At 42.6% G+C, this 10286-nt stretch overlaps 1 long non-coding RNA gene across 1 annotated transcript; it reads left to right on the plus strand.

Moving 5' to 3' along the window:
- Nucleotides 1-1542: 1542 nt before the first annotated feature.
- On the plus strand, nt 1543-4693 carry LOC147159071 (uncharacterized). The gene is made up of 5 exons (XR_015090657.1): nt 1543-2551; nt 2630-2680; nt 2767-2817; nt 2890-2922; nt 3006-4693. It is a non-coding gene; the product is annotated as an uncharacterized LOC147159071 (long non-coding RNA).
- Nucleotides 4694-10286: the final 5593 nt, after the last annotated feature.

Here is a 10286-nt window from a genome sequence, read left to right on the forward strand (position 1 = left end):
GCAGTCTATTTGGACTAAACTATCCTCAACTTCTGGCAAATTTGCCACATTCGAATCCCCCATAATCAATATCGACCGCCTCGGTGTCAGAATCCAATTGTTTAACTTATCGCCGTCGTGTTCATGTCTCTCAAACAAGGGTAATTGCGGTTCCGTTATTTGGAAATGTATATTCGGGGGGGTCAGCGAACGTTTGCGTTGTGGTATTATGTCATCTATTACCGTTTGCCAAATTCCTGTATTTTCATCAAACCAAAGTTGTTCAGGGCACTGAATTTTTGCCTGTCCAATTCTGGGGTCCAGTGTATCCGGCGGCCTGTCCGCACTACGTTTTCGTGGAAGTTCCACCGGTGGAAAAATCAATTCTCGTAATCCCCCTATTGTCATCGTTAACCAGTCCTGTTTAACTCTGCTAAGGTCTTTATTAACCCACCTTGTTGTCACCGCGACAGCTGCTTCCCATCTGTCTCCCGGAAGATTCCTTAATTTTTCTACCGCCCCCGTCATGCAGTCCGTATAGTGCTCCTCTAATGTTTGTACAGTCGCATGGGTCCAATTTTTAGCGTTCGCAATTTTCAGATTTGTAGACATTTCGGAGGGATGAGACGGATAAATTTCTCTAATTAATGTGGCCTCCATGTTCCGGAGCCTACTTGGTACTGGAGCTTTAGTGTTTGTCCGTTCTAAATGATGTTTTGCCTTGATATACTGCCTGATTCCTCTCGTCATAAGCTGGAAATCATCGTATTCCCGACGCTGCGCCATTTTGAGAGAACACTTCTGTAATCAAAAACACAAGAGAGTTTCCCGCTTACATTTCTTGAAAAGGCTTGATGTTTGCATACATAATAACACGTACGCATAACAGTATATTTAAATTAAAATTACATGGTGAGACACATACTGCTTTGACCGAGTCCGACCCTCCGAAGGCTCTGGCTGGGTTAGGTTTTTGGAAAGGGGTTAACTCCCGAGTACCTCCCGCCTCATCATTAGACTGGACGGTTGTCAAGGTACCCTAGGGCAAGGCACTGGCCGGCGCTCGTTATTCTGCAACTCTTGTGCTTATGTCTCACCTCGGTTTCATAAAAATTCTTAATAACCAAAATGTGTTTGGCTCTTGTTGAACCTGTACTCTTCATAATCATTTCCCTTTTTGAGAAACCCATCCAATAATCCCCACCAAACGGTATCAAAGCAAAGTTCTCCACGGTCGTCCGCCTAGCCAAGGTTATTATTCGAGGTGTTACCCACTGTGATTGGATTAGCTGGAGTTAGGCCTTTAGGATTTAGGGCTATGAAATTAATCAGGGTTTCTATAACTCCCTCCACTGGTTGGGTTATCATTTCCCTTTTTGAGAAACCCATCCAATAATCCCTACCAAACGGTATCAAAGCCAAGTTCTCCACGGTCGTCCGCCTAGCCAAGGTTATTTATTAGGGTTAGGGTTAGGGTTAGGGTTAGGGTTAGGGGTTAGGGTTTAGGGTTGGGGTTGGGGTTGGGGTTGGGGTTGGGGTTTGGGTTAGGGTTAGGGTTTGGGGGTTAGGGTTAGGGTTAGGGTTAGGAAGAAGGGACTGAACCCTTCCCCTCGCAGGATAGGGGGAATATCCCCCCCTCCTGGAGCGGAAGGAAGGTGCACGGTCCTTCCATCCACGGCCTCTCTCAGGGCCATAGTCCCTGTCTTGTTGTACAGGTCGACGGCGTCCATAACGGACTACTGTCCACCCACCGTCCATTGTTTGTGTTTGTGTATCTGTTTGTGTTGTGCGTGTCTAGGGTTTAATATGTATAATAACTCAATAATCAGACTTATTTACTATCATAGGAGTCGCCTTTGTTATATACGTAATAAGCCCCCCCCCCACACATAAAACACACAATCCTAAACTCTGACTGCCATAAACGTTATAAAACGTTTAGCATAAACCTAGGGAAGGGCGCCGAGGACGTTAAAAGACGTCCCCTATGTTTTTTTTATTTTATTATGAAAACGGGTGCAGGAAAGCCTTGGGCAGCTGTGCTGAAAATATCAGGCAGATCAGGTAAGTTTAATGACTTGTTTTGGCCTCTAGATGGCAGCGATGACTCTCCTTGCACTTTGGGTGTGCCGCCCACCGTGGGCGTCGGTATAAAAGGTGAGGCGGAGCTAGAGTGGAGTGGAGAGGTAGATGGAGAAAGCAAAAAACATGGAGGACAAGAAAGCAAAAATGACGACCGGTGGCAAGCAGCTCACGCTTGATCGGTATTTTCAAAAAGAAACCTGTGCTAAATTGAATGTTGGTGGCGATGATGATGATGATGGAGACAACGAGGTTGACGCCGAAGTTGCGGCTTTGACACGACGTCTTCGGCCACGTCTTAAAGCGACGCCGGTTAGCGGTGCTAACGCTGGAAAACGTGGTGCACGTCCAAGTACTTCTACAAACGCGGACGTTGATTCGGACGACGAAGAGTACCCCGAGTCGGATGGCTATTCTTCAGAGGAGTGGGTACAGTCTGATCTTCGCGAAAGTGATTCGGACAGCATTTCCTCCGCAGAAGAGTGTGACGGTAAGCGCAAACTTGCTATGAGATACTTTTCCGGCACGCTGCTAGCAACCTCGTGTAACGTGAATGTACAATTCATAGATCGTGGATCGTGCTCACAGCCACAACCTACAGTTTCCACGACAAAGAGAGGTATAAAAAAACGTGTTTTCAATACACTGCAACAACAAAAGAAAACGGTCTTTCGATATGATTGTAATTGTATATATTTATTTCAGCTGCAGCTCGTCGGGCTCAAGGTGACGCGTCTCACCGTGAGCAGAATAAAGGTAAAAAAAAAATGATTCTCCAACTCAGCACGAGTAAAATATTTGATGGTAAATGTCTTCTATAATTTACAGAATGTGCATCAACCAGCGAATCCAAGAAAAAAGGTAAACATATATATTTATATATATATATATTGCTTCACACTGATCTAAAATAAATATTATGATATTGAAATGTATATTTGCAGATCCCAAAAGTTCTGGCTGGCATGAAACAGGCTGGCAGCCAAACACATTCCTGTTTACTGAAACTCCAGGACCAAGGGGTGCCGCAGCAGAGCTAAACTCAACCCTGCCAGCTGACTTCCTGCAACTATTCCTCACAAACGAACTTCTCCAGCACATTGCAGACCAAACAAATTTATATGCACGGCAATCCATGCAGAAGCAGACTGAAAGTCTGCCACACTGCAGGAGTCGTGCTTGGAAGCCAGTGTCTGTAAGTGAATTGAAAACATTTTTTGCACTCCAATTTCTTACTGGGTATATAAAAAAGCCCAGTATAGAAATGTATTGGACTCAAGATGAAATTGAAACCACACCATTTTTTAGTCGCGCGATGCCTCGAAACCGCTTCCAGCTTATCTGGAGTTACCTACATTTTAACAATAATGAGAGACATAGTTCAGATGACAAATTATTTAAAATCCGCCCTGTGTTCAACCATATTGTAAATAAATTTAAAGAACTGTTCCAACCCGGTAGGAATGTATGTATTGATGAGGGAATGATGAATTTTCAGGGCCGTCTATCGTTTAAAGTTTACAACCCCCAAAAACCAATCAAATATGGAATTAAGTCATACATCCTGTGTGACTCCCAAACAGGATATTGTTTTAATATGCAACCTTATGTTGGTACTAGTTGTTCTCTGCCGGATACCGTGTTTAATTTGCTAGATCGTCTGCCAGGAAATGGGTACACGCTCTTTATGGACAATTTTTATAATTCAATTGGGTTGTGTGAACGTCTCCTGGCAGCACGTACAAATGTTTGTGGAACACTGAGAAAAAATAGGGGTGAACCAAATGAGATCACTTCTCTTACAAACACTGGCCTTGGGGTGGGGGGGAAATTGGTGAGACACAACACAAATGTGTTGGTTGTGGCATGGCAGGACAAGCGTTTGTTGAGGATGGTGACTACTTTTCACAAAGATGAAATGCGGACAGTTGATGTGTGGCGGAAGGCACTAAAAAAAAGAGTGCCTTTCCCGAAACCTGTATGTGTTTTGGACTACAATTCCACAATGAATGGCGTGGATAAGATGGACCAAAACATTTCTTATCACCCATTCACGAGGAAGACATTGAAATGGCACAAAAAATTTGTTGCCTATCTGTTTCAAATATGTTTGTTCAATGCCTTCATCCTGTACAAAGCTAAACATCCTGGCAAATGTCAGCATTTTTTGGAGTTCATCCAGCAGGTGGTGAGAGGGTGGCTCTTACCACAGGACCAGGAGGAGGACATTGCAACAAACATTCAAACAGAAGGACATGAGGAAGCCAGACAGAACACCAGGTCACCATATACCGATCCTGAAAGTCGACTTGATGGCAACATGGCAAAACACATACTGCAGTATATACCTGCTACCCCCCGGAAACAAAAGCCAGCAAGAAAGTGTAGGGTCTGCACTCGAAGGGGCATTCGCAGCGAAACAAATCTGTGGTGCAAATCCTGCTGCGTCCCCTTGCACCCAGGGCAATGTTACACTATATACCACACCAAAAAAAAACTTGTGTAGTTGAAACATCCACAGAATTGTAAATAGAAACACATGCACACACCACACATGTACAGTTGCACAGTTGCACACGTTTGTTATTACACTGTTGAATGTTGAATGTAAATAAACTGTTATTTTGCTATCAAAAAACACTTTTTCATTCTTGGTGGTAGTGTTTTATAGAAGTAAAGCACTATTTAGGTGTTTGTGGCATCATTCATGGACAAAAACAAGTGTAAAATTCACTAGAATGCATGAAATAATATCGTTTCACTAAAAGCTTGATTTCTCCATATTTTGGTTCAAAACAGGCGAAAATGGGTCAAACTAACCATTTTCTATTGTTGATTACTAAAGAACGGAATAAGGTAGAAACAAACTTTTTTTTTCTGATGAAAGATGAAAGTCCAATCTTTCATTTGGTAGTACGTGTGTTTCCATAGTCCAAACAGAACATTTTCTGTGGACCTTGAAAGATCAGTCAAAATGCTTAAATCGGCTGGCACTGGCGGCATCCCTTTTCTGAAAACGTCTGGCAGTCAAAGAGTTAAAAGAGAAATAAAATTTTAATAAAAATAATTTTTTTGAAAAATTTGAAAATTTAAACAAAAATATCAATTTGTAATCAAAATATCAATAATGGTGTGCCAAAACGACGTTTCGGCTCATCCAGAGCCTTCTTCAGGTAAATGGCACAATGAAAATGCAATTAAGCTCTTCCTGGCGAGAGATGTTGTCTCTGCAACGACCAAACTCCCTTTTTTTTTTTTTTTTTTTTTTTTTTTTTTTTTTTTGAATTGACGGATCATGAGAATTTAGAATTGCCACAAATTTCCAAAATTCTTGTTCTGTCCCGGTCCAAATTCCCCATATATCATCCAAATATCTCAGGTAACAAGATGGTTTTTGTCTACATTTCGCAAGAACTTCCTCCTCCCAATTTGCCATGAATATGTTGGCGTAAGCTGGGGCAAATTTCTTTCCCATAGCTGTGCCTTTTACTTGCAAATAATATCTGTTGTTAAATATAAAATCGTTCCTTGTCAAATTGATCTCTAGCAATTCGAGCAATTCAGCATCCGGGCGTTTTGGGTCGGGATATTGTTGAAAAATCTTGCGCACGCATTCCATCCCCGTTGGTATTGGAATGTTGGTGTATAAACTATCCACATCCATTGAAAAAAACAAGAAATCAGAGTGAATCTCCAGAGCTTTCACCATCTCAATAAAATGGTATGTGTCCCTCACATATGCCGGGTGTTTCACTGAGAGCGGCGTGAGATAGTAGTCCAAATACTCTGCTGTGGCGTATGTGTCGCTCCCACAGTCTGACACTATCGGTCTCCCCGGGGGAACCTGGAATGGAACCGTCCACTTTTCGGGACTTTTATGAATTTTGGGGAGGATGTAAAACCGCCGTTCCCTCGGTTCCACCTGCCCCACCAAATATTTATGCTGTTTCGCATTAATAAATTTTTTGTTTTTCAACCGCGTTACAATTTCTGCCACTTTTGGCAAGGTTAGGGTTAGGGTTAGGGTTAGGGTTAAGGGTTTAGGGTTTAGGGTTAGGGTTAGGGTTAGGGGTTAGGGTTAGGGTTAGGGTTAGGGTTAGGGGTTAGGGTTAGGGTTAGGGTTAGGGTTAGGGTTTAGGGTTTAGGGTTAGGGTTAGGGTTAGGGTTAGGGTTAGGGTTAGGGTTAGGGTTAGGGTTAGGGTTAGGGTTTAGGGTTTAGGGTTAGGGTTAGGGTTAGGGTTAGGGTTAGGGGTTAGGGTTAGGGTTAGGGTTAGGGTTAGGGTTAGGGTTAGGTTTTTGGAAAGGGGTTAACTCCCGAGTACCTCCCGCCTCATCATTAGACTGGACGGTTGTCAAGGTACCCTAGGGCAAGGCACTGGCCGGCGCTCGTTATTCTGCAACTCTTGTGCTTATGTCTCACCTCGGTTTCATAAAAATTCTTAATAACCAAAATGTGTTTGGCTCTTGTTGAACCTGTACTCTTCATAATCATTTCCCTTTTTGAGAAACCCATCCAATAATCCCTACCAAACGGTATCAAAGCCAAGTTCTCCACGGTTATTATTCGAGGTGTTACCCACTATGATTGGATTAGCTGGAGTTAGGCCTTTAGGATTTAGGGCTATGAAATTAATCAGGGTTTCTATAACTCCCTCCACTGGTTGGGTTATCATTTCCCTTTTTGAGAAACCCATCCAATAATCCCTACCAAACGGTATCAAAGCCAAGTTCTCCACGGTCGTCCGTCTAGCTAAGGTTATTATTCGAGGTGTCACACACTGTGATTGGATTAGCTGGAGTTAGGCCTTTAGGATTTAGGGCTATGAAATTAATCAGGGTTTCTATAACTCCCTCCACTGGTTGGGTTTATGGTTTAAAACAAAGCAGGATTTATATAGGACCCACCATGGTTGAGGTTAGGTTTTCAGACCGGGATAGGGTGTACACAGAAACCGAAAACAGGGCTCGCACCAGACTCAACGTGGTTGAGGTTAGGCATTTGTGCTGGGGAAAGTTGAACACCATACCTGAGACAGGTTGGGGTTAGGGTTAGGGTTGGGGTTAGGGCTAGGGTTAGGGCTGGGGCTAGGGTTGAGGTTAGGGCTGGGGCTAGGGTTGGGGTTAGGGCTGGGGTTAGGGTTAGGGCCAGGGCTGGGGTTAAGGTTGAGGTTAGGGTTGGGGTTAGGGTTAAGGTTAGGGTTGAGGTTAGGGTTGGGGTTAGGGTTGGGGTTGGGGTTAGGGTTAGGGCCAGGGTTGGGGTTAGGGTTAGGGTTGAGGTTAGGGTTGGGGTTAGGGTTGGGGCTAGGGCTGGGGCTAGGGTTGGGGTTAGGGCCAGGGCTGGGGTTAAGGTTGAGGTTAGGGTTGGGGTTAGGGCTGGGGTTAGGGTTGGGGTTAGGGCTGGGGTTAGGGTTAGGGCTGGGGTTAGGGCTGGGGTTAGGGCTAGGGCCAGGGTTGGGGTTAGGGTTGAGGTTAAGGTTGGGGTTAGGGTTGGGGCTAGGGCTGAGGCTAGGGTCGGGGCTAGGGTTGGGGTCAGGGTTGAGGTTAGGGTTAGGGATAAGGGATAGGGGCTAGGGATAAGGGCTGGATTTTAACCTCCCATAAAACCATAATTAGCCCCACAAAAAAGGTCCAAAAACAAGTATTTTTAAATTAAGTGAAAAATTATTATTACTGTAATGATTACAGCAGGGTATTAGTTTCTATTTCCATTCCCAGATTAGCTGGGGTTAGGGTTGAGGTTAGGGTTGAGGTTAGGGTTGGGGTTAGGGTTGAGGTTAGGGCTAGGGTTAGGGTTGAGGTTAGGGATAGGGGCTAGGGTTGGGGTTAGGGATAAGGGCTGGATTTTAACCTCCCATGAAACCATAATTAGCCCCACAAAAAAGGTCCAAAAACAAATATTTTTAAATTAAGTGAAAAATTATTATTACTGTAATGATTACAGCAGGGTATTAGTTTCTATTTCCATTATCAGATTTATAGTGTCCCTGCTGTGATTTAGGGTAGGAACACATCATCAGTAATGAACCTTGAGATCATAGGGTGTTTCGGCCATTATCACTAGACACCCTCACCCAAGGACGGCCCCGCCAGAGTTGATCAAGCTCCGGGGTGTGTTCCTCTATTTTAAATCCAATTCAATTGATCTCCTTCAATTCTTCTGTTATCCAAGTCCATTGTAAGCAATTGTACACTTAGTGAAAAAACCATCCATGTAATACCCCATTTGGAAATTGTATTTTAAATTTGTCCTATTTTATGTTTAAACTATGACATGTGAAGTTCATTGTCCAACAAGGTCCCATAAAAATCGTTCCATGCTTTGATAGCTTTTTGCCATTTTCTCCCGTTTCATTGTCATCTTGCTTTAGTGAAATGTCTCCCTCTATTGGTGACCTTTCGGGATTACCTCAGAGGCTAATGGAGTTTATGCAAGACCATCGACCTGCTTTTTTCAAACCCAGTCTTTAGTACCTGTTTTTCACTCCCAAGGGAGCTGAAATTGTCAGTCCGACCTTGTGTCCTGTCCAGAAGTTTTTACATCAAACATACGGTATTTCATTATATACCATTTAAGTGGTACCCATTATACACCTTCTATGAAGTAAAGTATTACCTCCCTCCCTAACTGATTTTCATCCTCAGTTTTGTATATGTTTTATGCTCAGATGTATGAAAGGTACTCACCTTCAGCCGAGGGCAGTTGCCGTAGGATGAATCGTTCTCAATTGTAACTAATATGTTGCTACAGGAACGATTATCACCAAAAGATGTCGCTAAAGAACAGAAGTTAGGTTTTAGGCAGGTGTAGGGCCAGCTAAGAGAGAGAGAGAGAGAGAGAGAAAGAGACAGAGAGACAGGGAGAGAGAGAGAGAGAGGGAGTGCGAGAGAGAGAAAGAGCGAGAGAGAGAGCAAGAGAGAGAGAGAGCAAGAGAGAGAGGGAGAAAGAGAGAGAGAGAGAGAGAGAGAGAAAAAAAGAGAGAGAGAGAGAGAGAAAAAAGTTATTACCAGAAAAAAGGAAGGAGGGAGGGAGAGAACGAGAGAAACAAAACGAGAAAAAAATCAAAAAATAAATGGAGATCAAATTAGGGTAATGTACAGTGGATAAGAAGAGAAAGAGAGAAAAAAAGACAAAGGGAAAGGCCAAGAGAGAAAGGGAAAGAGAGAGAAGGGGAAAGAGAACGAAGGAAAGAAAGAGATAAGGCAAAAGTCAGAAAGAAAGAGAAAGTTGGAAAAGTACCAGTGCTACATTACACCGCAAAGCCCCTGGTATTCAAAACTGCATAAGAAATACACCAGAACAGACTGCATGTACTTACCAATCTGGATCAGGATGGTTTGTCCTAACCACCGAGACGAAAAATCCCCGGAGGTCATTCTTATCAGTACCATTTAAAATTACGGTGTCAAACTCTTATAATTTTTCTTCAAATAAACCCTCGGGTTTTAATCTCTAATATCACCTTTAGTTATTAAATCCAAATTCTCAGAATCCAATCCATTTATACCAACGATTTAAAGCCCTATTTTAAAACGGAATATGCAGTGTGTTCTGGGTAATTTCCACGAACTCCCCTCCAACTCCTCCCTAACCTGAGAACCCCAATTATGCAAATTTCTCCATATCAAACGGTTTGCCAATTAAGAAACGATTTGACCCTAATGTGATTTTCTTTCAACCATTTTGTCATTTCCAAATCAAAGTTCCTAAGAGAAACAAAATTTCCATGTTAATGTTTTATAATGACCAATAAATCAAATTCAATCATAATGTGATTTTCTTTCCATCAAAAATCCCTAACAATTCGAAGTTCTTTTAAGAGAACTATGAATTCCATATTGTATAAAAATTACCTTATAATCACATATTTTCTTAAGGCCATTAAGACTTTCCAGTTTTATGGTTATTTGTCCATAAGTGTTACTTTTTATATTCATTTGGAGTCCATATATTGAACCCTACCGCCATCCAGTGGTCAACCTGAGAAATCGTTCAAATTAAACCAATCTCTCCTGCATACAGAAGGAGTCAGAAAACGAGTTAGTTAGAAGAAAATTCCAAAGTTTATTAATTAAATCCTTGAGTACAAATTTATTTTAATGAGGAAGGAAGAGAGAGAGAGAAAAAAAAGAAAAATAGAAGAAATAGTGAGAAACAGTGATGCCGGGGAGAAAGAAAAGAGAGAGAGTGTGTGTGTGTGTGCGTGTGGGGGGAAGAAAGAGTGGGA

Source organism: Leptonotus elevatus, chromosome 18 (genome assembly GCF_054856555.1).
Source record: "Leptonotus elevatus isolate MCC_2025b chromosome 18, RoL_Lele_1.0, whole genome shotgun sequence".
NCBI classification, from domain to species: domain Eukaryota; kingdom Metazoa; phylum Chordata; class Actinopteri; order Syngnathiformes; family Syngnathidae; genus Leptonotus; species Leptonotus elevatus.